The 23832-nt window shown below is 41.1% G+C and overlaps 1 long non-coding RNA gene across 4 annotated transcripts in view; it reads right to left on the bottom strand.

Moving 5' to 3' along the window:
- LOC129512515 (uncharacterized) overlaps positions 1-23832 on the bottom strand; it is a 44954-nt gene that overhangs the window by 4964 nt on the left and 16158 nt on the right. For 3 of the 4 annotated variants that reach the window (XR_008665041.1, XR_008665043.1, XR_008665044.1), the window contains exons 1-2: positions 4547-8651; positions 4154-4368 (exon numbers count right to left, since the gene is read on the bottom strand). This is a non-coding gene — a long non-coding RNA (uncharacterized LOC129512515). Of the gene's footprint in view, positions 1-4153; positions 4369-4546; positions 8652-23832 lie in introns of those variants that run through there. The other variant, XR_008665042.1, reaches the window with a different exon arrangement.

The following is a 23832-nucleotide window of genomic DNA, read 5'->3' as shown; positions in this document are numbered from 1 at the left end:
ATTTAAGAGCATCCCCCTCCATCTCTACTCAAATGTTTCTTGTCAGTTACCATCAACCTTCCATCGAGTCAGATTTAACAGACCCTTGTGAGTTCATCTTTGTCACCTTTGTAGTGGCATCTGATAACAGGGGATTGTTCCCACCTTCTCGAAACAGTTTCCTCCTAGATTCTGTGAAGCCCACACTCCCCTGGTTTTCTCCTGCCCCTGTAGCCCTTCCTTCTCATCCCCCTTTGTTGGTTCCTCTTCTCCTACTTACTCATCAGTAATGAGCCGTCTTCTCATTTTTATTGATCCACCTTCTCTAGAAATTCTCATCTGCCCCTGTGACCTTAGATGCCATCTACACATCAATGACTTTAAAATATATTTCTGACTTCTTTTCTGAACTTCAGACTAGCATACTCATAGCTTATCTGGCCCAACTCCAAATTCTTGAGTAGTCACCATCTCAGAAAAGGAGTCCTGCTTTTCTCTTGCTTTCAACCCACTGGCTAGTCCTGTTGGTTCTGCCTCCAAAGCACATCTCAAATAAATCCACTTCTCTTCATCTTTATTCGCAGAACTTAGCTCAAGCCACTGACTTAGCAAAGAGGCTCTCAACACTTGTTGAGGCTTCCACCTGGCTCCCTTTCCTTCCACTTGTCACACAGTAGCCATTGACCCTCAAGGCAGGCTCACACTCTTCTCTCCACCTACTCCAAGTTTCTTGGCCTGCTCTCTGTTCCTCAAATACACCAAGCACATTCCCACCTCAGGGCTTTGCACTTGCTCTTTTCTGTGCCTAGAACGCTGTTTCTTCTGATCTCCCTATGGCTGGTTCCTTCTCATCATTCTGGTGGTAGCTTAAATATCATTTCTGCAAAGAGGCCTTCTTTGCTCTTCCAATCTAAAAATCCAGAGACTTTGAACTCTAGCTCCCCCACTTCCCAACAGTAGGAAAAAGATAAAGGAAGAGAGTAGAAGGAAGGAGTATGAGTGGTGTGGAACAACAGTATGGCCTTAGGTTCAAGCTCTGGCTCTAACACTACCTGCTGAAACCAGCTCAGAGACAATTGTGGTAATCTAGGAGAAAGGCTGTGCCCCTTGGACCAGGCGTATGGAGAGAAGCTGTTGGGTTTGAGAAATATTCTCTGAGGTATAATTGAGAATACTTGATGATATTTGTATGTGGAGGAGGCAGTAGGGATTGAAGATAGCTCCCACATTTCTGACATGGGAACTTGAGTGAGTAGTAATGTCTTACTGAGGAGGAAAAGACTGCCCAAGAACAAAAGTTGGAAGGGATGCCTTTAAGTTCTTTTTTGGACATGATAAGTTTGAGATGCATGAGAGATGCCTAAATAAAGAATCGGATAGGCCCTCAGATGTGTGGTTGGAGTGCAGAAGAGAGGTCGGGGTATTTCCAGAGCTGCAGTAGAAGCCTTGAGACTGGAGGAGGTCAGCATGAGTAGTATTTAAAATCATGAAAATGGAGCAAGTCGTCTAGGGAAAGAATATACAATGTGAAAAGGACAGATAAAAGCCTGAGGCACTCCAGCATTTGGAGACAGTATGAAAGATCTAAGTACAACAAAAGGGACTGAGCAAATGGGAATGGCCAGAGAGAATAGGGAATGCAGGCATCTAGGAAAAGGCAAGAAAGAGAGTCCTGAGGATCAAGGAGTAACCAATTATGTCAAACATTGCAGAGATGATCAGGAAAGATGTGCCCTTTGAATTTTGCATTGTGGAGGCCATTTGTGGCTTTAGCAATAGCAAATTTGGGTTGGTGGTGAGAGAAGACAGATTAAGGTTGGTTGATGAGGAAGTGCAGGCAGATCATACAGACGATGCTTTTAAGAAGCTCAACTGTGAGGGTGCCTGGGTGGCTGCTTAACTGACTAGTTAAGCATCTGTCTTCAGTCAGGTCATGATCCCAGGGTCCTAAGATCAAATCCTGTATCGGGCTCCCTGCTCATCAGGGAGCTTGCTTCTCCCTCTCCCTCTGCCTGCCACTCCCCTGCTTGTGTGCTTTCTCTCTCTCTGTCTCCTTCTCTCTCTCTCTCTCTCTCTCTCTGTCAAACACATAAAAATAATCTAAAAGAAGAAGAAGAAGAAGAAGAAGCAGCTTGACTACAAAGGTAAATGAGACAGGGTGGTAGTATCAAAGGAGGGTTTTAGTATCAAAGGAGAGCCATTTATACAAGTGGGAAGCTAACAGAAGGATCCAGACAAGGGGGAAAAGTTGAAAATATAGAAGAGAAGATATAGGAGAGAAACTTATTTAAAGATTTTATTTGTTTATTCATGAGAGACACAGAGAGAGAGGCAGAGATATAGGCAGAGAGAGAAGCAGATTCCCCGCAGGGAGTCTAATACGGAACTCAATCCCAGGACCCTGGGATCATGACCTGATCTAAAGGCAGACGCTCAACCACTGAGCCATTTCTTCAGGTGCCTGAGAAATGAGATTTTTAGAAGAGTGATGTCCCTAAGTCCCTGGGGACTGTTGAGTCTATGGCATAATGGAAGCTTCATATGTAATTTTCAATTTCCTGGTAGCCACGTTAGAAAGAGTAAAAGGGAAAGAAGTAAAATTAATTTCAATAATGTATTTCATTTCCTACAACATATTCAAAATATCATTTCAACATGCAATTATTAATAAGATATTTTACATTCCTTTTTTATACTAAGTATTTTATACTTAGAGCACATTTCAATCCAGACTAGATGCATTTCAAACACTCAGTAGTCAACTTGCATCTGATGGCTACCATATTGGATAATGCAGGTCTAGAGCATAAGTAGAGGGTTTAATTGGCCTTTGATAGAGTGAAGAACACTTTCCCCATTGAAAGAGAAAAAAGGGGACAGTCCAGGTGGCTCAGTGGTTTAGAGCCACCTTCGGCTCAGGGTATGATCCTTGGAGACCCGGGATCGAGTCCCACGTCAGGCTCCCTGCATGGAGCCTGCTTCTCCCTCTGCCTGTGTCTCTGCCTCTCTGTCTCTCTGTCTCTCTCTCTCTCTCTCTCTCTCTCTCTCTCTCTGTCTCTCATGAATAAATAAATAAAATCTTTTAAAAAAAAAGAAAGAGGGAAAGGACTCAGAGTATAGATGCAGGAAGATTTAAAGATTTGGTGCTGAATGGATAAGGGAGAATGGAAGGAATATTAAAGACCATTTAGTATAACCATTTCTGTATTACTTAATCTTTCCATCAACGTACATCTTCTCCCTGGAAATTTCCTTCTACTTCCATGCTACTTTGGGAAGCCACTAGGCTGCTTGAGCCTTGGAAAGTAGGTAGTTTTCACCTTGAAAAGCCTCCCATAATATCTAAACAAATCCCGTTTTAAACACTGTAAGGACTTCCTTTATACATTCTCTTCTCATATGTTTGGAGGGATAAAGCAGCGTCCAGTGATAAAGCAAGGATGAGCTCTGTGTCCCAAGCCCAGCCTTGCCAATGACCCTTCTGCATGCTGGGCAGTTCACTTCATAGTCAGGGTCTGAGCAGCAAGCATACAAAAGAAAATGAAACACTGCAAAATAAATGCCCATTTACACAATCAATAATAATAATAGCAACAATGACAACAGTACACATGGGACCAACCACAGCCTCCTAGTGTTGGCAGCTGATGACCCCTCAAACCTATTTTTCACTCATATAAGCTCCAGCAAAACACCAAGTGTGACTCTGCCTAAGCTTTTTCCTCCTTTCCCTGCAAACCCACATGGACTTTGAGGTAAATCTAATCCACATGTTTCTGATTCATTTACACTTAACTCATCAAAATGTTGTTTTCTAACAGCTATTTGATGGCCAAGAAGTCTTTCTTAAAGCTCCTTTCTTAGAAAAAGGATGTTGTGGTTTGCCAAGAGAAAAAAGAACTGAGCCCCAAAAGGTTTGAATTCGGCATGAAACTAAGAAATCGTGAAGTTTGGACCAAACTTGTCCCAATGCTTTCTCATTATTCCTAACAACCTTTCTCCCCTAGGTGATTTTTCAAGTCTCTCTTCACTGATGGACAGGGTGGGAAAACCTTGGACTGGGCAGTCGCTGGTCCAGGATCGAATTTTAAACAAGGCAAACTAGCAAAGAGGATGCTCTTGGAAAGGACAGCTTTCTGGCAATTCATTCTCCCTCCCTTGAAATTCCCTTTACCTCCATGCTTTACAGTAAGCCTCTTGTCAGCAAAATGGCAGCTCCTTGACTCACGCAGGGCCCTTCTCCTGTTCATGAGCTGCTCCCCCTAGGGTGGGGCTATTCATGGTACTTGGAGCCACCACTTCTTTCTTCATTTTCCCCTTCTCAATGAAAGCTCTATGTCAAAGGGTACAGGAAAACAAAACTCCCAGAGCATGAAGAATTTCATGGCCCTGCAAAGAAACAGAAGATACATTAGGTCAGATGTTAGGCTGATAAACTCACCAACTCCCTTTAACTTAAGACTTTAATTAAAATGACCCCTGTGAGGGGGATTAAAAATAAACACTCATTCATGGTTTCACTTTGGAATCCCATAAAATCTACATGAATATACTACTTCTGGCTTACCGTAGCTTCTTAAGACGCTCTGCCCAGATGGATTTTATTCTTGCCATTTGGAATGAAGGCAAATCTTTAGCAGCCCTCACAGGCATAGAGACTCTGATCTTCCTCCATGTTTGTTTCCCTTTGGGCAGCTTCCAGACATGGGCCATTGAATGCAGGGTACAATGGCGAGATGAGTTTATGAATTCTCTCTGCTGAAGGAGCAAACTGTGTAGTCTGGCAGCAGTAACTGGGACACAATAAATGGCCAAAAATATATGTGTTGAATTAGTCTATATCAACAAGACTCAGTGGGCCTGTGGACCAAGTAGAATAGAGAAGAGGAACGATATTCATAGTTTTCAAAGTAAAAGAAGACATTGGAAGGGTACAAAGGGGAATGGAATGAGGAGGAATGCAGAGGGAATGGTTCCTAGTAAAGTCATTTTGCAGGTAACTTCAACCATTCAGTGAGTAAGGAATGACCATCTCTAGAAAGTTTCCTCAAGGTGACAATGGATAAGACAGGATAACTGAGACTTCGTGAAATGCACCAATATAGGACTATTTTGTTATTATCCATTTTGGTGTGTATAAGTGGAATCTTCCCAAAGAACTGACACTCTTACTGGAAAAAAGTTAGAATTGTGGAAGACATGAGGGATTGACTTTGGACTGGAAGTAAGGTTTTCTTGTTTCTTTTGGAAGCTAGGCATTCACTGGCCCCAGATGCTAAGACATAGATACACCGGATTCATTCCAGTGGTGGAAGTCAGCTGTCCCTGAGACAATGGAAGGAGCTAGTGGCAATGACCATGTAGAGAGGTGGCTCATTTCTAGGCAGCCAGGATGCAGGGCAGCAGCTATGAAGCCTTACAGGTTCAAGAAGGTACATCTGGGTTTTTAGTAATGCTAGTAAAGACCAAGAACACAGTTCCACGTTCCCATGAACTTGAGGTGAGCAGCGCCCCATCCTGTTGGTGCAGTTGGGTCGTCAACAGCAGATACCCAGATGAGATAGCAGAAAACACATCTCAGAGTGTTCTGCACTGAGCCAGAAGCAAGATGAGAAGATAAAACTTGAGGGTTTGTTCAGAGCGCAGCCAACTGCCAGACTCTCAGAAGCAACTGAGGATTTGGAGGTGGTTTGTGTCCAACAAATATACAGGCATGGACTCATGCTTTAACAATTTGGACATTAAGGAAGCAGAACTTGGGGGGCACCTGGGTGGCTCAGTGGTTGAGCATCTGTCTTTGGCTCAGGTCATGATCCCAGGGTCCTGGGATCGAGTCCCATGTCAGGCTCCCTGCAGGGAGCCTGCTTCTCCCTCTGCCTGTGTCTCTGGCTCTCTCTCTCTCTGTATCTCTCATGAATAAATAAATAAAATATAAAAAAAAAAGAAAGCACAACTCTGTTATTTAAAAGGCCTGAGAACACATACAGGTGACACAAAGAATGCCTTCCTGAGGGACCCCAGCCAACTCCTTACTTACCATGTCAGTGCCTCAGGCTTTGGGTGGATTCCTCCACATTTACAACCATCTTCTCTGCCTTCTCCCGTCATCATAGAATCTTTTTTCCGAAGTGAAAGAGTCTGAACCAGAGGTCAATATGCATTAAAAATGTAAAGAAGGCAAAGATCATGTAACCCAAGTTTTACTCCTGGATATCCATGGAACCTCCAGCCTGATGGGGGTGGCCCTTCCCTGAATTGAACAACAATCTGAGCTCTTATTCCATATCCAAGAGGTTTCCAGCTGCGTGGCTTGGTCCTCCTTCTGGGATGCTCCTCAGGTGCCCCCTCTCACTCTGACCAGCCTTGACCACCTTCTCCCTATATACTCATCCTGAAGGACAGCTCTTCAATCTCACCCCTTACTCCAGGGATAGAAAACCTCTCCACATCCCTCTCAACAATAACCCCAAAAATTCAGTTGCTGCTCACTAACTGATAGGCTCATTACCTACGTGATGGGAAAATATTTGTTATTTGTCATTTCTGCCTCCCCCAGGTCTCCTATAGAGAGTGAATCCTAGAAACTAGAGGATCTTTAGTAAACTGAGCCCCATGCTATCATTCTCAGAATAATGGACTTTCACGTACTGATGGCAACATGATGAAGGACAACATTTTCTAAACTTTTCTCACTCCGACTCATAATAGGAAATGCACTGTACACTACAATTCCTTCCTCCACACACACTTTTTATTTCACTTTTTAAAATTTTTATTTCATTTCAAAAAAATATTAGGTCTCACCCACTAAATTGATTTCACAACCCACTCTTGGTTTATAACCAACCCGCAGTTTGAAAAATACTGAAAAAGTGAGTTGGGGCAGGTGTGTGGGCAGATGTGTGTGTGAGAGGGAGACTGAGGCTGAGAAAGAGAGAGAGAAAGAGAGAGAGAGAGAGGTGGGGGGAAGAGGTGAAAGAAAGGGAAACAGAAGTAGATCTGGGAGGGTCAGGAGAAAAGGAGGAATATAGAGCTTAACTGTAACTTTGGGGGCAGATCATAGAGGTTGAATGAGGATTTTTATTGCCTCCTCTCTATTTTCCAGTAAAATCTGCATTCTCAGTGATGCTCTGGATTGACTTGGTAGGGCTACATACAAAATACCCTAACCTAGTTCAAAATTGGTAGAGAATAAAGCCAGAGGCTGCCCCGGGAAAGCAGGAGCATACAGACTGGGTGTATTTTAATATCTATGTATCTATGTAGATAGATACAACTATCTACGTTTCATGGAATCCTCTGCACTGGACAGGCAACAGAATTTAGAGAAGAATGGTAGCTATATGGGATGGAAAGAAGGAAAGTTAGGGAGCCGGGAGGCGTAGGTCCTACTCTAGGATGGCCTCTACTTAGCACAGACCCACAAATGCCAATTCATCATTCTGGGCCTCATCACCACCTGGAAAAGAGAAGAACTGGAAGATTTGTAAGGTCCTGTCCACCTCTAAGTTTTGAAGATTCCTGCATTGTATTCCTTATCTGTAAGACATTTACAATCTTTGAGATCTTTATTGACCCAACAGAGTTCCCTTTGTTTACCTGCTTTGCATTTTGTACCAAACTAAGCCTCAGTCTTGGAAGATCATCTCTGATAGGTTTATAAGTGTGTATGCCTCTTCCCCACCTATACACATCCCCTTGTACACACACACACACGCACACACACACGCACACACACACACTTCTAATGTGTTGGTGGTCTGGTCTGTCCCTCTGTGTCTATCTCACCCTGCTCTCTGATGCCAGAGACTGATGCCTGTATAAACCCAAGCAAGGGATCTCCTTTCTGGCTTTGATAACCTTTCCTCACTTCTCTCCTCCCCTTCTCTAGGCCCCGGGGTGGAAATGGCTCTGCTGCTTCTGGCTCCTGTGCCTGTCTCTCTCTTGAGACTCTCTACCTATCACCTCTACCTGTGTAAAGGTGTCTAACACTCATTGATATTTTCTTTACCTCACCAGCTTTCGAAGATGAAGGCAGAAATCTTTTTTGAATCCTTCATTGCTGATGTCTCTATAGGGACAGATGACACGCTCCAATTAGTGTCAGTTTATAAGAGTTTGTTAGTTGCTTTAGAAGCCAAAGGTTATAAACTTTTAAAAACACATTTTTATGGGACATAAACATTTTTTCTTCAATAATATTAATAATGATTTTTGGTTTTCAATACTATTAATAAATATAGATTGGGCAAAATAAATGAAAGTAAAATTAGTGATAAAAGTATTAGGGGAATATCAGTTCTTAAGATGGGACAAAAGCTTAAATAATAAAATCTATGAATAAATCCTCATGAATTTTTATAAATCTACGTATTCCTTATGGTCATATGATTTACCTAATCAGGGAATTACATCGAGCCTCTTTGTAAAAAAAATATACATACATACTTATGCACTCACACACATATATACAAACATATACACATAGACACACACACACACACACACACACACAAAAGTCTGTTCACAATGAAGACATATAGTAATTTATGCTATACATATGTTTCTATGTTACAGAAGTTTTATTTAGGATAATGGTGTTAAACAAGGGACCAGTAATTGGACATTTAATTAATTAGGGTCATGCATACATTTCTTTTTTTTTTTTTAGTTTTTTTTTTTGTACATTTCTAGTGATAGTTAGAATCATATATTTGGAATAGTGATGATTCCTTAGTTTAAAACAAATTATACATTTATTTCTCAAGTGTATGTACATGTCTCAAATATCTCATTAAGACAAAGAATCTTATTCAAGTTAAGAAGTTCCTAATAGAAATGTAAACATAACTCAGAATAACGAATGTGCTACCAGATTATGAAAAGCATATGGCTTGGGGCCTCTGTTCCCCTTTCCTCTTTCTTAGGAATTACTCACAGCACTTAGCTCAGAGCTGAGCACCTAACAGGTAATTGAAAAATAGGTTTGACTATTGAACAAGCTAAGTGAAGCCCAGTTAACTATAGTTCTTTCATGTACACACACGCACACACACACACACACACATTCAAACACACATCTGTAGTCAGATTAATGCCTTATTTATCTTACATTATTGTTAGTACATTTTCCAAATAAATAAAGCTCACCCCTTCAAAGTTATATATTTTAACTGAGATCACAAAATTTTCTTAAAGAAAATACACACTATTCTAACTTCTTAAACAAAAAATTCTCAACATAATATAAACTGTAAGCAATGAATCATGATGGTTCTAATTATAAGCATCAGTCATTTTACTAGGCTCTCAGATTCTGTTTAGGAACTTTTAGTCATCATCAGGGTATTTATTATTTTTAAACTGTATTCTGAACACTTGAGGCAATGAGACCTCGCCCCCTCCTACAACGCCTTAGGTCGGATGGCAACTTTTGCCCCCAGAATAAAACCTGAGAGTTGATCCCTTAAGACAATAGGCATTCTGCTGGGAAGGATCCAGGTGTGGGTTTGAGTATGAGGCCATATTAAAATAAGTCATCTGGTAACTGTAGCCATCATCTACATTAGATTCTTAGAGAAACAAAAAAGCAACTCCATCCAGGAGTAAAATATACTGAAAGGCAATATCCCTAAACCAAAGCCCCCTTTATTTTGCCCCTCTGGGTTCTCCAGCCTGCTCCTTCCTCTGTGGGGAAGCCCATGCTCTGTCCACATAAACAAAACAAGTGGTCTGTCCTCTTCATGGAAGAGACCCATTAGGCACACAGTTCTGAACAAAAGCAGAGGAACTCTATAAGCAAGGATCATCCAACACTGAAGAAAAGCTGATTCCATAAAAGAGAAGAATCGAGTGAAAAGAGAGAGCAGCCATAATTCAGAGAATGGACGTGACATTTTTAAGAAGTATAATTAGTATTTGCAGAGTTTGAAGAAGATAATGCATTCAGAAGCCAAGAGCAGGCTACTGCAAGAAAGAAGTATTTAGGGGCACCTGGGTAGCTCAGTAGGTTAGGTGTCAGACTCTTGGTTTGGGCTCAAGTGATGATCTCATGGTCTTAGGATCAAGCCCCAGGTTGGGTTCTGTGCTGAGCATAGAGTCTGCTTCAGAGTCTCTCTCCCTCTCCCTCCTGTTCACTTTCTCTTTCTCTCTGTCTCTAAAATAAATAAAATCTTTCATAAAAAGGAACATTTAAAGGACAGGAAAGAATTTCAGGAAATTAAAAAATGGTAATTTTAAAAATAAAACCATCATATCAACAATAGAATAAAGAAGACTAAAGACCAAAGTAGATGTCTGGAATTTATGACTGATCTGTGAACTTCTATAAATTGATCTAGAAGCAACCTATAAACAGCTCATAATGTAAGGCAACAAGATAAAGGGATGGAAAATGTGATAGGTGAGTTAGGGGACATAGAAAAAATCTGTGAGATCAAGTATATGTTGAATAAGAATTTTAGGAGAAAACAGGGACAAAGGAGAGAAGAAAACAATTTTTTTTAAAAAAAGGGAGTGATGAACTTCCCCTAGGCTGAAGAATTATAGGAATCTCCAGATTGGAAGGGGCCCATGAAGTCTCAAAAGAATGTCCAAAAGGATCCCAACTAGGGGTAGGGGAGATTTCAGAATTTTAAAAAATAAAGAGAAAAGCTTTAAAGCTTCTGGAAGAAAAGATAGTTTTTATAAAGGAAATGAAGACAGACTGGCATCAGACTACTTGTTGGTTCCAGTAGGTGCTAGAAGTCAGGCAAGCAGTGCCAACACACACATGTGGAGACGAGAGAGGAAATACACCTGTGTGTCATGCAAGGAGGCTGGGGGCAGCTCTGATGGCTTCCTGCCTAATATTGCTGTTACCTTCTTTTTTACTAACGAAACCCCAAATCTTTTTTTTTTAAAGACTTTATTTGACAGACAGAGAGAGAGAGCACAAGCAAGGAGAACAGCAGGCAGAGGGAGAGGGAGAAGCAGGCCTTCCGCTGAGTAGGGTGCTCCATGTGGGGCTCAATCCCAAGACCCTGGTATCATGACCTGAGCCGAAGGTATATGCTTAAACGACTGAGTCACTGAGCCATCTAGGTGCCCCAGAACCCCAACTCTTGGGGAGGAGGATCTCAAGGAACCTAGCTAAATTCTTGTCACCAGACTCCTGTGAAACTAGGAGTTTCTAGTTTTCCATCTGACTCAGTTCTGGCCAATGAGAGTAAGCAGAAGTTGGTCCCTGGAACTTCCTGGGTAGCTTTTTCTAAGGAACAAACTCACTAGCCTGACTTTTCTGTTCATTTGTTTCTTTTCCTTTCCCCCTGCCTGCTTCTCAGAATGTGAACTTGATATGCCTTAAAGCTCACACCCATGCTGTGACCCAAAAGACCAATGCTCACATGATAAAGGTGCTGCTAGAGGAGGGCAGAAGGAACCTGGGTCCCTGATGAAAAATAAAATCACAAAACAATTCAAAGAAAGGTGGCAAATTTACAAAATAATTTTGGAGGAGGAATGGCCATTTTAAGTGGGGCATAAAATGTATAAGCTACACAAAGGAAGATTAATGAATTTGACAAATTAAAATTTTAAAATTTAAAAATAGTCCCACAAAAGTCAAATAATTAAAGATAAACTGAAAAAATCCATAATTGCCACTCATGTCATGAAAAGCTAATTCCCTCAATATAATAAACTCCCTAAAAATTGCTACTGGAGAAAAAAAAGAGTTACTCAAAGAGAAAAACAGGCTAAAGGTAATAACAGTTCACAGGATAAGGACTACAATCACCCTTCTATGAGAAGATATTTAACTCATAATAAAGGTTAAAACTATGGTGAAATACTGTATATAACATATATTATATTATATTATATATTAATATTACTTACCGTATTAAATATTATATATATGTATTCTTGCCTGATCTTGTATCTTTATAGAATTTTCTAAACAGATAAATGGGAAAATTGCCCTTGGAAAGAGTTTGGATGATGATCAGGAGACAATGATAGATGGAACGTTTACTTTTCACCATATAACTCCTTCTTTATTTTGAAATAGAGAGAGTACATGTGAGTGGGAGGTGGGTGAGGTGCAGAAGGAGAGGGAGAGAGAGAATATTTAAGCAGACTCCTTGATGAGAGTGGAACCCCATGTGGGGTTCAATCTTAAGACCCCAAGGTCATAATCTGAGCCAAAGTTAAGAGTCAGGCACTCAACCAACAGAACCACCCAGGCATCCCATAACTCCTCTTTTTAATTAAACATCATATTTTGAGGTAATTGTAGGTTCACAGGCAGTTGTAAGAAATAATACAGAGAGAGTCCTTGTGCCTTTTACCCAGTTTCCTCCTGTGGTAACAATTTGCAAAACTATAGTCCAATATCACAACTGGTATATTGATACTGATACGTTTTCAACACCACAGGATCCCTCATGTTCCCTTTCATGGCTACATCCACTTTCTTTTCACCTGTAACTCCTCCTTAACCCCTAGCAACCACTGATGGACATTGCAGGAATGTTGTACAAATCAAATTACACAGTACATAGCCTTTTTGCTTTGGATCTTTTCACCAGACATAATTCATTAGAGATTCATCCAGGTTGCTGCATGGATCAACAATTTGTTGTTCTTTATTGATGAATAAGTTCCATGGTATAAGTATAATCCACAATTTAATCACTCATTGAAGGATATAAGGGTTATTTTCAGTTTGGGGCTATTTTGAATAAAGTTCCTATAAACATTCATGGACAGTTTTTTTGTGTGACCATAAGTTTTTCTTTCTCTGGGGTAAGTTCCCAAGTGTGTAACTAATGGATGGTATAGAAGTCACATGTTTAGTTTTTAAAGAAATGGCCAAACTCATGGCTGCACCATTTTACATTCCCACCTGCAATGGAAAAGTGATCTAGATTCTCCACATCCTCTCTAGCACTCGGTGTTGCCACAGTTTTTTCTTTAGCCATTCTGATATACTTTTAGTAATATCTTGTTCTCTTAATTCACATTTCCCTCATGGCTAATGATTGTTGAACAACTTTTCACGTATTTATCTGCCATTTGTATATCTTCATTGGTGAGATGTCTCTTCATGTTTTTTGTATGTGTTTTAATTGGATTTTTTTCACTGTTGAGTTTTGGGAGTTCTTTATATATTCCAGATACTAAGCTTTTGTCACATACAGAGTTTGCAAATATTTTTCCTTGTCTGTAGTTTCTCTTTTTATCCATTTAATAGGGTCTTTTGTTGAGTGCAAGTTTTGAATTTAATAAAGTTCAATTTATCATTTTTCCTTTTATGAGTCATGCCTTTGGTGTCATGTCTAAAAATTCTTTCCCTAGTCCTAGATCCTGATGGTTTACTTCTAGATTTAATTTTTGAAAAGTTTTATAATTTTATTTTTTACATTTAAGTCCATTTTCCATTTGAGATTTTAAAAAATAAAGTATGAGGGTTAGGTCAAGTTTCTTTTTTTTTGGCAGGGCTACAGATGTCCAATTATTCTTGCACCATTTGTTAAAAAATCTACCCTTATTTCATTGAATTGCCTTTGCACCTTTGTCAAAAATCATATATTTGTGTGGGTCTATCTATGGTTTTCCTCTTATCTACCATTGATGTATGTGCCTATCATTCCACCGATACTACACAGTCTGGGTTATTGTGCAATAAGATAAGTCTTTACATCAAAAAGACTGATTCCTCCTTATTTATTTTTTTAAAATTGTTTTAGCTATTCTAGCTTCTTTGTCTTTCTCAATAAATTTTACACTTGATCTTGACCAGAAGGCCAAGAAATGATTTCAGATAAATTACAGACTAATTTTATCTATACCTTTAAAAAACTGTCCCAGGATTTAATAGGGATTAAGTTAAACTTAAGTATCAATTTGGGAAGAATCACGTTTACTTGACTGTCTTTTAACACATGCACATGGTATGTTTCTCCATTTATTTAGATCAACTTTGATTTCTTTAATTAGTATTCTGTGTTTTTTAGTATTCAAATCCTGGACATGTTTTGTTAGGTTTACAGCAAAGTATTTCATTTAAAGTGAGTGTTTATAAATTGTATTGTATTTTTTTGTTTTGATGTCCATTTAATCATTGCTGATAAATAGAAATATTGATTTTTGTAAGTTAATGTATCCTGTAACCTTATTGAAATCAATCATTAATTCTAGAAGAATTTGTTTTTAGATTCCTGAGCATTCTCTACATGAACAATCATGTCATGGGAAAATAAGGACAGTTTTATTACTTCTCTTTTAATCTGCATGACTTTAATTTCATTTTCTTCCCTTATTGCAGTGGCTAGTACTTCTAGCACCAGTTGAATAAGAGGGGTAAGAAAGGGCATCCTTGCCTTGTTCCCACTATTGGGGGAAAGCAGTCAGTCTTTTATTATTAAGTATAATATTAACTGCAGGGTTTTTGAAGATGTTCTTTATTAATTTGGGTAAGTTCCTATTTTTCTGAGCATTTTATCATGAATAGATGTTGAATTTTGTTAAATGCTTTTCCTGAATCAATTGATATGATCATGTGATTTTTTTTTCTTTAGACTGGTTAATATAATGAATTACAATGATTATTTTCTGACTATTGAAACAGCTTTGTATCCCTGGAAGGTACAAATGATAAGAATATTAATGCAAATCACTTGGAGTATCTTTGAGTCTCACCCAAACCATTCTTTCTCCGAGCTCCACTGCACTTTCTTACCTGCTAGAGAGGTTGACAAGACTGGCTTTAGAGGACACTAATCCAGGCAAAGATCACAGGCCATGATGCTGGCAAGTATCACAGGGCAGCCAGCATGCCAAAGAAGATAGTACTGTGGATACATCAGACTGAGTGAGGAGATATATGCATTGTGCCAAGCTTGCTGCCTTGGGGCCCAGCGAGGTACTAGCCTTCAGTTGGCCAGTAATTTGTTTCTTTCTTTCTTTCTTTCTTTCTTTCTTTCAGTAACTTCTTTTTTAAAAAGAAGATTTTATTTATTCATCTGAGAGAAAGAGAGAGAGCACGAGTTGGGGGAGTGGCAGAGGGACAAGCAGACTCCCCACCGAGTGGGGAGCCCAATGTGGGGCTCAATCCCAAAACCCTGAGACCATGATGAGAGCCTAAGTTAGATGTTTAACCAACTGAGCCACCCAGGTGCCCCTGGCCAGACGTTTCTTTGGAGAACAATATAACTGATTAATTCTGGCTAACTTTGCCCATAAACATACAAAGAATGAGGGGAGAATGCATCCAGCTATTGTAGGAATGCAGTCCTCATGCACATAAACTCATATCCACTTACTTTGCCTTGTTGTATTCTAGGAATTGATTCTACATTTTTGGTGGTGTGGAATAAATTGTCTTCAACAAATCCCAGATCTTGTCACATTAATCTAGTGCACAGTTATAAAAATACCCATAGACCTCTAACATTGCTCATAGGCTGGGAAAATGCATCTGAGAGAGATGAAGCTTGGAAAGGATTCCTTTAGCCTAAAGTCCATATAATATTTAAGCTACCTAGAAGAAACCGGCAAAATCTGGTGTGTGGGGGCTCTCCCTGTGCCTAAGAACCCTAGGGAGGCCAGATAATCCAAAGCAAATGTCTGTTTAGAAGCAAAGGCCACTGATAAATTTAATTCTCTCATCTGAATCATCTGGTGAGGAATTTATATATGTCTAGTGAGAGTGGAAAAATGTTGCCAAGCATTTTAGATGGAAAGGGCTCCATATTCTATTTTTCTTTCCTGGATTGGCGTTTCTCAATTTTTTTTTCATTCTATCTCCCCCAGGGAGGCTTTTTATACACTTTTTTCCTAATTGTTTCCATGCCCACACAAAATTTGGATACTAAAGATATTTTGTGTATCTGTTTATATTGATGGGAAAGGTTGAGCTTTGGAGGGCCATAAATGATTATAATATCTAATTCCACCCACAATCAGTTTTTGCCCCCCTTGGCAGCAATATTTCCCCAGTTATGAATACATGTCCTAGATAAATGAGTGTCTAAATTCTTCATGAAAGCAGGAGAAAGAAATACCCTAAAACCACTTCTAAGTTTGCTCTCATGTCCTGTCCTGAGAATTGCTATAATAATTATTCTCCTTTATGTGGGCACAACTATTGGTATACTTCATTCCAGATTCAAGTAGAAAGAGATTTACTACAATCAAGGAAGTCAGTTTCAGGAAGTCTGGAAAGGCCTGGAAAGTCATAATTAGGCAGCTATCTTCTTATCTGCATTATCTTCTAGGAACATGAGTTCCCACGAGAGTAGGTTCTAAGTAAAGGCTCTCACTAGCTCCCACCCAGTGCTGGGTGTCTCCTCCACAAATCCAAATGCCTAAAGTCCTCATCCACACATCCTTCTGGTGTCCTTTCACTGTTATGACAAGAAAGAGGATTAATAGAGGGTGAATTATGGCAACATTTGTTGCAATATTCAATGGCCTGACTCTGATGCCATTCTTTTTTAAGATTTTGAGAGAGAGAGAGAGAGAGAGAGAGAGAGAGAGAGAGAGAAAGCAGAGACATAGGCAGAGGGAGAAGCAGGCACCATGAAGGGAGCCTGATGGGGGACTCGATCCCAGGACCCCAAGATCACACCCTGGGCCAAAGGTGGGCGCTAAACCACTGAGCCACCCAGGGATCCCCTCTGATGCCATTCTTAAGTGTACCAGCTTAATTCAAGACATTATATTAAATCTAGTGTTACATCTTAGGCTTGGAGTCTAACAGATTTTGGTCCATGAACCATGACATACTTTTCAAGGGCATTCATCGCAACATATTAAAAAAAAGGTGTGTATCCAATTTGCCCACATCATAGCCTTCTTCGATTCATTTTCATTGGACTTTGGCAGCCATAGTCACGTCAGGTAGCAGGGAAAGTGAAGTTGCTTGGTGGAAGCTGAGCATGCTAAGGTACCAGGTATGCCAGGGAAAGCTACTGCTGAGTTTGAGGGAGGCTCTAACATTATTTCCATAAACTGGTTTAATGAAGAATCTCAAGTCATTAGAAGATAAGCATGAGATAGTTTCCTTTATGGAATATCTGCCACCTGCTGAGCAGTAGCCAAACTTTCCATCACCTTGATTATCAGAGCAGCCTCGCTTCAGGTCTGTGAGAGTCAGTGCTGCCAATTTCAAGCCTCAACTCTGTATCAGAGGACAATCTTCTCTTTCCACATTCCTGATTCCAGGGTAGCCTACAGGGGAGTCTGGCTGGGGCTGGCGAATGAGACACAGTCAGCTCCCACACATGCCTCCAACCTCTTCTCCATTCTTGTGTTGGGGTAGAGAGCAGAGGGATGGAAGGTATGTATCTTCTTAAGTGGTTGCCTGTAGTGAGCTTTCAGGCTCCTCCAGACTTCACCTTGCTCGGTCATAATTGCTGATTTGGCTCAGTATCTGTGAACTCAGAAGGATCCGGTAGCAATTCCAACAGCCTTATGGATGAGGAGCTCAATTTAGAGGTGCTCCCCTTGGCATATGTGGAATCTTGGGAGGCTAGGCCACCTGTTTCACTTATCTTCTAGCCAATGGATTCACCCACTTCTCTGATGCTCCAAAACTTTGGTCTCTGTCAAGACCATGGCCCTAAATCCCATTTGTCCTTCCTAACCCCAAATCTGAGGTTTATGACATGTACATGATCCATTTTCCACAATTCTTAGGAACTATAGAGGGAGCCCTTGTCTCTGCCTGGTGGCACACTGTTCAATCTCTGTCCAGGGATTTTTCTGCCTCTTTGGTAGCCCTGGTTTGGGTTCTCACAACTGGTGACTCAGTGTCACAACCAGGGAATAAAATTTCCAACTTCTTCTACTTGCTGAACTTACTTTCAGGGGTCTACATGAAAAGTTACAAGTGATTCTCTTGAGGTCTCATCCTGTGACTTCAGAAAGCAGAAGTCCCCTCGGACGAAAAAGGGAGGAGGATGGCTTGGAGGGCTCATGGCACCTGCTGAACTGGGCAGTTTCATTCCACACCTGGTTGCCCTCTGACACCTACTGGGAGAAGGGATGGAGAGTAGTAGAAGCTATGCTCCTTCCCAAGCCCAGTTGCAGTGTCTGACCCATTAATGGTAAGGAATTTGGATTTCACTCCCCATTACATGGCTTCTGTCCAAAGCTCTTGATTCCTTTTCCCTCACAAGGATACGTTGCAGATATGGCTCTGGGTTGTTGTCATAGATCTGGTGGCTGGCCACTCTGCCTTACCTCAGCTCCATTGCTCAACTCCATCTGGCTCAACCTCTGAGTCTCAGTGCAAATTTTCAAGAGAGGGAATCTGATTGGCTTTACTTCAGACAGATGTTCACTACTGGTTTAACCAGATGTGGATGGAAGAGCCGGTCACCAGATAAAAACATGTCTTCTTAGGCCTACTCATTCATCAGGGCTTATGGTTAGGATTACTATATCATCCTATCAACCAAACTGAGGCTTTCTGGAGAGCAAAGGGTAGAGTTAGCAAGAATTCCGGCTGTGCGCACAAATCGGGACTGTCCTGAGCAAACCAAGATGTGTACTCACCCCTACCTGAAGAAAATCCCAAAGAAGGAAGAAGAGCTAGACAAGCATACCAGGCACATTTATGATGTAGCACAAAACAAATTAGTCATGAGGCTCCTTAAGGGAAGGAAATGTGTCTTGTACATCTTTGTATTTCAAAGTCTAATATGGTGTCTGTCAGATGTGGAGATATCTAATGAATACCCATGGAATGAATGACAATTTAACAAGCTCCAATATCTTGTTGAAAAATGTAGTTAATTTTTACATGTCAACTTGGAAGTGTTTTTCTTTTTTTTTTTTAAAAGGTAAAACATTCAAAGCATTCTCTCTGAGAGACATTTGATAGTCCTGTTAATCAAGTTGCCTACATAATGCACTGAGAATTTTGAAGCTTGGGACTGTGCCCTTTCTATAATTTGGCTTAAAACGTACCTGCACCAAAGCCACATGTTTTCTTATGAAAGAGTCTTTCATTGGGAACGTTGGTGATTCTCAAGTTTCTACCCAGAACTTCAGCCCTGATCCACAGGCTTATGTTGGCAATTCTTTGTCAGGAACTTAGGTGGAAATTGTAATCTCTCTTATTTGTCATTGGTCACCCTTGGCTGCAGGATAAAAACAGAAGCAGGGAAATGGAGTATGGTTGGAGGGGGTAGGAAGAAGGGATACAGAAGAGAGGAAGTAAGAGAGGAAAAGACAGGAAGATACCCAAAGACAGAAGTAAGGCTAGAGCCAGGAAAGAACCTAGAACAACTGCTGAACATCATCTCTGAGGGATGCCATGTATCTGGTGCCTCATGGTGTCTGTAAAAGCCCACTGACTCCCAGCGACCCCTCCTATGGGGGACTTCCCACTTCTCTTTCAATATAGGCCTTTCTTAGGCATGTGCAGCCATATTCATATACCTTTCTGAAGCCATCTCTAAGAACAACATCTTTAAGACCAGCAGAGGTACCTGTACGAAGCTGGGCTGAACACCTTGGCCCTCCTCCATCTGATATCAGAGTACCACTTTCCACAAGCTCTGTTAATATGGCCATGGGTCTCAATCTGTATTCCAGAATGCATCTGACCCCAGAGACAATGACCTAAATAATATTTTAAAATACCGTGAAAGGAAAATTGTCTTCTTTATTGTAGAGGGTGAAGCCATTATTTTATTTATTATTTATTATTTTGCCTTAAATGGGTTTATATTTGGGATGCCTAGCTCAGCAGTTGAGCATCTGCCTTTGGCTCAGGGCATGATTCTGAGTCCAGGGATTGAGTTCACATCGGGCTCCCTGTGAGGAGCCTGCTTCTCCCTCTGCCTACTTCTCTGCCTCTCTCTGTGTGTCTCTCATGAATAAATAAAATCTTTTTTAAAAAATGGATTTATATTTGATGCTTTTCTACAAAAAAATAAGGTATGATGTGTATGACAAGAGAAATAGAAAAGATATATTAGGAAAAATGTATTACCTCCTCTCCTGACCCTTCTTTCATATTTTGAAGCTACATTTTTTAGTTCTTTAAATTATCATAGAAACTGTATTTTTTTTGCTGAGTTTTGTACTTATGAATGTTCAAGTTGCTTTAACTTCTTTTCCTCTTCAGTCTCTATTATTTTAATTAAAATATTCTTTGTGTTATGTCGATTTCTCTGGGAAGAAAGTCTCTGCACAACCCTCCCCAGATCTTGTTCTGTGGGAGAAGCTCTAATGCCAGGCATTTCCCTTCTCTTGGGTGGCAGCTGCATGAATCACAGACATAAAGCCTCAGAGTATTTAACTTGGCTTTAGAGAGTCTCCTTGCAAACTCAAACTTAATGAGTATAGGAAAATTATTACAGAGGTGTTCTTGATCGCGTACAGAATGAAGGCACATTTGCAGTGGTCAGTGACAAGAGGGTATACCCCTCTGTGTCTCTGCCAACCTCAGGCTCCAGAATTTCCCTAAGGCCTCATTGCCTCAGAAATCCAATAAACAGCCCAGGTTGTTTATTGGAAAGGGGCTCTGCCTCTCATCTACCATTCACTATTGCCCCTGGTGGCCTGACCACCCTTGCTTTCAGGTTGAGAAAATGGCAAAATCAGGGCCGTGTTTATGCGGTGCATTGAATTGTCACCTGTAAGAAGAAAGCAGAGAGAAAGAATGAAGCTCAAGAAATTGGTTAGTCTGGGCATAAAGACATGAATGCCTTGAAATCATAAGGAAAATAGAAGGATTACAAGTTTTCTTTTTAAGATTTCAGAATGTTTCATGATGGTTTAAGCCCATACCACACTATTTTTTAGACCACAGTTTGGCAAATTGTGGCCTGTGGGCCAAATCTGGCCAGGCAGCAGTTTTTATAAATAAAGTTTTATTGGAACACAGCCACACCCACTTGTTTACATATTGTCTATGGTGCTTTTGGGCTAGAAAGGCTGAGTTGAGCAGTTGCAATAGAGACCATATGTGATCCACAAAGCCTAAAATATTTACTCTCTGGCCCTTTACAGAAAATTTTGCCAACTCCTGTTTTAGGCCAACTTTAACACAGTCTCATCCTCCTCACTAATTTAACAGGAAGATATTTATATATCAGTGCAAAAGGAGAAAACATTGCTTATGATCGTGTCACTGTTTTTCTGCACCCACAAGTATTTCCTAGAGGGATTGCAAAGAGCGTAGCATTTGAGTCCTGCCTCCATGCTCTCCAAGTGTATATCCCTGGGCCTGTCCCATAACGTTTCATGCCTGTTTCTCATCTGTATGTGGGAATTCCACTTGCATATAGCTCATCAGGTCGTAGTGATTATTATTTAATGAATAGACATTTTGTAACCAAGTAAAGAGTCAAGGACAGTGCCAGGCCATATATGGCCTCAATGAACATTCTCCATTAAGTGGTCCCTTTTTATTGCATAGCCCATTTCTCTATACCTAACATTCCATAAAACACACATTTATCAGAAAAGAGGAAAGAGGGAGAACCTGGAAAGGGGGCAGAAACTCATCTGTAATTCAGCAAGATCTAAGCAACCTACCCCTTATTTATTTTTCCTAAAAATCATTCATAACAAGTCCTGAACTGGATGTACTAGAACATGGCCTCCAGAATGGTCCCTATAAAAATTATAAACTAACCGTTGAAGACAATGACAATACTCAGTGGCACTGCAATCTGTTCAATTCACTAGCTCCCCAGAATCCGGTTATTACAACTCAGTCTCATGCTTCAGTGGGCTAATTGTTCCTTGGATCGAATCACCCGCCGAGGCTCAGCACCTAGCTCTCTTCAAAGCACTTAATAAATTAGTGGCTCTCCACATGTACTTACCTGTGCACCGCAAAGTCAGACACACAGGGTCTGGGCTGCCCTGGGTTTGAAAACAGGAAAGCTAATCAGGTCATTGCTCAGAGTGAGTCCAAGGAGCACGGGAGTAATTTGCCCCAAGCACCCAGCGCTGCTTTACCCCTTGACAGAACTGCTGAATCAATTAGCCTAATTAAATGAGGTGGAAAATTACTCCCACAAATAAGTTGCCATGAAAGGCAAGTCTTAATTTGGCCGAAGGGAAAGCAAACAGCTTTCCCCGGTGTCTTGCCAGAGTCTATGAATGGGGAATAATTGGCATTTATGTGTGTGTGTGTTTTTAAAGCCACGGTACAAATATGTTTTCGTTGACAAGCAGCTGAGGCTTTCTCTGGTAGAAAGAGAGGGTTCTAATTAAGGAACGGTATAATTGTGTGTGTTGGCTGAAATGCCGCATGTACCCCGCCTGCAAACATCGAGGCCTGGAACCCGCCCCACTGTGCGGCACCATGGACCCCTGGCAGGGGCACCTGACAGCAGCCAGCAGCCTCTGCTTTCTTCCTGGGGATGTTTCTCACTAACCTATGCAGGGAGGGTCAGAGCACTCCACTGCAAGTGACCCAGAAAGGCAAACTAAGAAGTTAAAAAGAATGCCTTCGTCCTGTGGAATCCACTACAGGCCTTAAGAAGGATGTTGGAGGGGCACCTCGGTGGCTCAGTGGTTGAGCATCTGCCTTTGGCTCAGGTCGTGATCCTGGGGTCGTGGGATAGAGTCCCGCATCGGGCTCCCCACAGGGGGCCTGCTTCTCCCTCTGCCTGTGTCTCTGCCTCTCTTTCTGTGTCTCTCATGAATAAATACATAAAATCCTTTAAAAAAAAAAGGAATGATGTTGGAGAAATACATTTCTGAGTGTAGAAAGGTGATCAAAATTACTTGATAAGACAAAAACAGTTACATGATGGTCTATGCCAGAGTGAAATGCAGCCACCTCGCTCTTCCGCAACCCAGCCCCCAAACTCTGGGACCATCTAACCCTCTGCCTGCCCCAAGCCCAGCCCCATCTACAAGGAGAACTCGAAGACCTCTGCATGGCTGGAGAGGCTGTAGGGCCTTGGAATCCTCAGACAAACCCAGCAAAACTCTTGCCCAAGCTGGCCTCCATGGGCACTGTAGCTGATAAGTTTGTTCACCAAAAAGTCTCTTTTGGATATCTTTCTTAAAGATCTCTCCCCCAACAAGGATGAGGGTTTGAAAAAAAAAAAAAAGTCAGCTATGGGGAGAAAGAAAATCTCTGCAGCACTTGGGTAATTTAAAATTAAAATACTGAAATGATGACAGCATGTGAACTTCTCCCATTACCCTATTTCTAGGTGCTGGGTGGGATCTGAATCAGTGTGGTTTTGAGCCCCAGGAGTAGTTCAGATGAACAAGGCTGATGTGGGTTCTCAAATCAACTCAGCTCCCTCCCAGGTCTTCCTAGAACCCTGGACAGTGTCTTACATCCTCTTTCCATCTAGCTGAGGACAAATGAAGGATTCACTAGGGACTCCCAAATGGGGAGAGTCGATAAACAGAAAGGGTCCTTGAGAAGAGGGTGTAAAGGTGATGGAAGGGTTCAATCTTTTAACTAATGGACTAAAATGGCCGCATGCCCTGTGGAGGCCAAGAAAATTAATGTCAATTTCTCTGTGCCGTGATAGGGCTCAGTTTTTGAGATGGTAAGCTTAAGAGACAGTAGAGCTTAGAGTTAAGAGCATGGACTCTGAAACTAGCTAGAGGGACAGAGGGAGGAGGGTAGGGTGGAAGAAGGGAGTGGGGAAGGAGGGCTAAAGCGAATGCCTTACCTGCCATGTGCTGTGCTCTTTACAGATATTGTCTCTTTTAAACCTCCTCCAAACCTATGGAATTCATCTCTAAGGAAGGGCATTTTAAAGAGAGCCCTTTGGATAAAGCTCAGAAGTTATATAATTAAATGTTGCATTTGATTTGTAACCCTCAGCCCATCTTTGACCCTCTACCTCCTTCCCTGAGCATATTCCATCCCCA

Source organism: Nyctereutes procyonoides, unplaced genomic scaffold (genome assembly GCF_905146905.1).
Source record: "Nyctereutes procyonoides isolate TBG_1078 unplaced genomic scaffold, NYPRO_anot_genome, whole genome shotgun sequence".
Classification (NCBI taxonomy): domain Eukaryota; kingdom Metazoa; phylum Chordata; class Mammalia; order Carnivora; family Canidae; genus Nyctereutes; species Nyctereutes procyonoides.
This window is presented reverse-complemented; position numbering and strand designations above follow the sequence as displayed.